At 34.9% G+C, this 5,509-nt stretch overlaps 1 pseudogene; it reads right to left on the bottom strand.

The window, feature by feature from the left end:
• Positions 1-1,361: 1,361 nt before the first annotated feature.
• On the bottom strand, positions 1,362-1,480 carry LOC120622261 (uncharacterized; annotated as a pseudogene).
• Positions 1,481-5,509: the final 4,029 nt, after the last annotated feature.

The following is a 5,509-nucleotide window of genomic DNA, read 5'->3' on the forward strand; positions in this document are numbered from 1 at the left end:
TTAAAGTATTTGTTTATTTAAGCAACTAAATTCTCTCTGAAAAATTTTTAGGTATTTTATATCTTTGATTCCAGCTATCTCTATATGCCAAATGACATAGGAATAAGACTTTTTGAGACAGTCCTCAAACTTACTATATTGCTTTGCTGCTTGCTGCCTCTGCAATAGAGCCAAATACCTTGAGCCCAGGAGTCTTTGAATTATACTATGAGCCTCAATTCTCTGAGTTACCTTATGCAATTTAAAATGCTAGACATTACACAATAGTAAGGTTATGCAAGTACTGGGGCATCTTAATCCATTCAGAGATTTTCACCATAACTGATAATATAGTCTTTTTAATTTCATTTTCACATTCTTAAATTTTAATACATTTTGTGCTCAAAATATTATATTTTCTTCTTCTTTTTTTTTTTCTTATTTTGGATTGATGGAAAGGGTAATGTAAAAGGTAGTTTTTCTTTATGGACCTCTAAGATTTCAATAATCTTGTTTCTCTCTATTCTTTTAATTCTTGTTCTTAATTCAGATAAAATCTTTTTTCTTTACCTTTCCTATTTCTAGCAGTACCTTATCAAATACAACAAATGACAATAAATATATTCTATTAATGGTGTTTTCCAACTTCTTGTAGCAGAGACAAAATTTCACTAGATATATGATCGTTTAGTGTATTACCAGAGACTGATTTACTTTTTTTTAATTTGTCACTGCATAGCATTAATCATTATTTTCCAGATTCCAAATTCACATCTTCCCTGCAAATTATGCCCATTGATGAGCTGTTTCAGTCAGGAGCTATGTCAGTCAGGAGAAATTGTTTATTCTGCAGTAACATTCAACCTCAAAATCTCAGAGACGTAAAACAGCACAGTTTTATTTCTTGGCCAACACTTGTTAACTGTGCATAGGTTGGGTAGTAGTGTAAAAGCCTATCTCTCCCCAATCTCCAAGGCTAGTGATATTCCACATAGTATGGTATTCATTGGCTCAGTCATAGAACAAATTTAATATTCACAAAATATATTATTTATGTTGTTTTAAGGCATGGAATTTTGTGGAACGTTTGTTACCATCTCATAAACTTGACTGCTCTCACTTCTACAAAGTAAATTTTGAAATATCTATTTGTCCACGCAGCTGGAAAGGGAAGACCTCCTTGGCATCTTTTTGTGTTGAGTTTCTGCCCCTCTTGATTTTAGTAACATCATTTTATTTTTCAGAAAATGCTGTAACTTTGACATTATTATTATTATTATTATTATTATTATTTTATTTTTTTTTAGATGAGGCAACCATTGGTTGACCTAACAGATTGCAAGGACCTTGTCAGCTTGCAATTCCTTATTTTTTATTTTTTATGCCTACAGCACCTGGTCTTCCTAGGTGGTCTCCCATCCAAGTACTAACCAGGCCCAACCCTGCTTAGCTTCCAGTATCAGACGGAATCGGGCTTGTTCAGGGTGGCATGGCTGTAGACATTATTATTTTTTAAATCACCTCAACCTCAATCAAAATAAATACCATTTACAATTGTTATTTCCCATAGATGATAAACTGAATATCCTCGCCCCACCATAAGCACAGATAGAAGTACATTTATGGGTAAGAATCTTAATGACACAGCCTACACAGAAAGCACTAGTTATAGTATCACTATAAATTACTTTGTTTTAACTCATTTCCTTGGATTAATCTTTATGGTTATGTAGCTATAAAAATGTTTAAAGTAAGTTAGAGGGAATGCATTATAATGTCTACATAGACATTGCCTGTCTTATAGAGGACAGAGCTAGATCTTGCCTCTTTTCTGGCTTGATGGAGGCTCTGTTTTAGTCCGTGCACTCTCTATGGATCACTCACAGAAAAAAGAACTGGTGATAGAAATACAATAACCTCTGTTAGATTTAACTTTATTACCTTACCAAGAATTACAAGAGCAATTATATATAAATATATATAAGAAATTTGTTGTAAGGAATCGGCTTATGTGATTATGTGATTGTGGGGCTATCTAGTCTGAATTCTGTGCGGCAGGCAGTCTAAAAACCCCAGCAGGCGTCGAAGCTGTAGTCTCGAGTAAAATTTCTTTTGTAAGAAACTTGTTTTTGCTATTATGGCAGTCAAATGTTTGGATGAGGCCCATCCATATTTTGAGGGTAATCTCCTTTCCATATTCAACTGATTATAAATGTTAGGCACATGTACCAAACAACTTCACAGAAACTTGAAGATTAGTGTTTGATTAAATAATTAGATACTAAGGCCTAGCCATGATATATAAAATTAACCATCACATCATCTTTTGTGAATTGCCTTCTGTGTCATTTTATCTACGCTGACTACATTCACTGGCTTACTTAAAGTTAAAAATTAGCAATTTAAATCCTGTGTGATGATACTGAAAGATGTAAATTAGCTATTTAAATAAAGCTTTTCATAGGTTCTTAAAACTTAGTGTATATCATTTTTTTGTAGAAGAACCAAAACAATCTTCAAAATGCATATATTAAGAAATTTGATTAGCTACAAGGGTGAAAAGCAAGCTTCATAGTTTCATATTTACCATTTGTCTAACAAAAATCATTTTTTTTTAAAAGATGGAAAGTGGATTTTGTTGTTACTGGCAATACCAGAGATTTCTCAATATTGTATGTTTCCCTGTCTTCTTCTGACATTTTATTATTTAAGGTGCATTTATAACTTTGCCTTTTTAAATGTTTTAATAAAAGCGTGGTGACAAATTCTGATTGTTCAGTGCCCTTATAATATACTAACTAATGATTAGGTCTAAGAAGGAGTTTGGTTCAAGAACTTCTAGCATTATTAAATTAGAAAATTTGCCAATTGAATTTGTACTTCTCTATCTTCCAAGTAGATAGAATGCATGAATCGTTTCTTGTAAAATTATGTTATTATAATTATTTTTTCCTTAGAGAAATAATGTAAACATGTTCCTTGTGCACATTCTGAAAACTGCAGAACATCATACGAAGGACATATAAAGCTACATATTTATATATACACATATTTTTGTAGATGTTCGTAATAATTTGAAACCATTTTGATTTCACTTTTGGAAAACTGTAATTTTGGCAAACATTAAGGTAGGCAAATTCTGCTAGCATTTCACCAAGACATTTCTCTCCTTCATCTGTTGTTATAAGATTGTGTAGCCCAGCTCACTAGAGAGGATACTCCCTAGCCTCTCTTGCATTTAGATATGGCATTGTGACCATGTTCTCTCCTATGAAATGGAGGCAGAAGTAATGTGTGGTATTTTTCACAGAGTGTATTTGAGCTCTCCTCCCTCTCTTTTTCTCCTCTCTTGAATGAATGTATATTACACCAAAGCCCCAAAATAAAGGAGATAAAAGATAGAAGGACCTGAGTTTGCTCAGACAAGCAGCTTGCTGGCTCTGATCACCTTCCCTGGATTGTTAAATTAATGATAAATAAAAAGTAATCATATTTGGGCCACAAATGGGTTATATTTAGAGTAGTTTATTCTAGCTTAATTAATTTTCTAAGAATAAACCTGTTTTAGTTTCGTAAGGCTGCTGTAACAAATTATGAAAACCTGGGAGGTTTAAAACATCAGAAATTTACTCTCTCACAGTTCTGGAGATTTGTAGTCCAAAACTAGATCCTCCCATCTTCAAAAGGTGCTTTTTCCAAATAAGGCCCCATTCAGAGATTGTGGAATTAGGGGGTGGCAATATGTTTTGGGAACCACCATTCAATTCACTGTAGTACCCTGAAGAGGTATTATGAGATTATGTCTTTTCTTCATTTGGTAGTTGCACTGTCTACAATGTGTCATACTGGTCACATAAACATTCAATAAAAAACCCTTAAGTCTTTATTAAAGAGAGCCTTTTATAATTGTACATATCAGTTATAAATGGAAGTACCGAGTCTCCAACACATTTAAAAGTGAGATTTATCAGTAATGTTTGAATTGCAAAATTAGCAAATGGTCAAATTACAATAAGAACTCTTCAAAATGTCTATTTTATTTCTAGAATGAGGGATTTATGTAAAATGAGATTTGTATGTCACACTACAGAAGCAGGTCACAGTAACATGACATTAAAATGGACTCTTTCTATCTCAGTTCTAGCTGAAGGATGAACACAATAAAAACCAAGAACTCTTGAGACAGACAATGAAAATATTTTTTAAAAGAGGGGGATTTCCAAAGAGGATTTTGTTTGGAGAGAGGTCTATGTGGCTTTCCTCAGCATAAAAACAGGAGAAAGAGATGAAAGGATGAGATTTCTAACTCCAACTGTAGTAAGGAGGCCTTTAACAGAACAACTCAGCGTGTGCCATCTGCTCTGGTAAGTGGAAGACATGAAGAGCTGTTTCCTGGCCCAGGCTTGGAAAGATACCATGACCTGTGGGGTAGCAGTGTAAGGACTGCATCTGGGAGTAGTCAACAAGAGCATGGACCACAGTGACTACATGGATTCTGCAGGAGGGTCAGCCTGGCCTCGTTTCAGAAGGGAGCCTGTCCTATGTCAGGCCCCAGAAGTAGGAAAATTCCTGAGGAATGAGCTGCAGCTGAGGTGGAAGCAAGGCCTACACAACTGGAAAATCTCTGAAGAACCCACAAAATCACCCGCAGTGCAAAGGCATTCTTAAACATCTGCCATGCCTTAGAGTAAACAGAGCTTCTTAAGTCATTTCAAGTAAAGTGAGAATTGCCTGTCTGCCCATCTAAATTATCCTTTCTTTTACTCTGAGAAAAGAGATGTGATCAGTGAATGAGAAAGAAAGAGGAAGGTCCTCGGTCCTTCCCAGGAGGAAGGTGGCAACCCTACAACAATGCCTAACTCGGAAATAGGGTGGGGGATATGGTGTTGCTGGTGAGATATATGCAAATGAAAACTTCTGTTACAACGTGCATTTATAACAAAACCATTTGTTTGTGTGCAATTGATAATCAGGCGAATACAATCACCCAAATGTGAAATGTTAGCTGTTAATTTTCTTTGAACTACCAAACAACGTTCGACATAGGGCAATGTACCGCTTGATCGAGCACTCCCTGGTCATTTGGCTCTTCCTCGCCCTACCCTGTGCTTTACTCCAGAGAATGTGTACATCTCATCTCCTCTCCTGCATTTCTGTACTCTTCTCCATGAAGTATGTAACATACCATAATGGACACGAGTAATCCTTCTAGTTTAAAGAATCCATGAAGGGAACAAAAAAAAAAAAAAAAAAAAAAAAAAAAAAAAGAAGTGTAAGAAGCTTTAAGAATTTAAGAGAAGGTTGAAATATTTTTTTTTCTTTTAAAATTAGTTTCTCTTTTAAAATTAGTTTCAGGGATACAGTACATTGGTTAGACACTTAAATAGTTGATGAAATGATCCCCCTGATTACTTTATCATCCATCTGGCTCTGCACATAGGCCTTACAACACTATTGACTATATTCCCTATGCCCTGCTCCCTATCCCTGTGACTATTTTTAAACTACTAATTTGTCCTTCTTCAACCCT

The sequence above is a fragment of the Pteropus medius genome, unplaced genomic scaffold, assembly GCF_902729225.1.
Source record: "Pteropus medius unplaced genomic scaffold, Ma_sr-lr_union100, whole genome shotgun sequence".
Lineage (NCBI taxonomy): Eukaryota > Metazoa > Chordata > Mammalia > Chiroptera > Pteropodidae > Pteropus > Pteropus medius.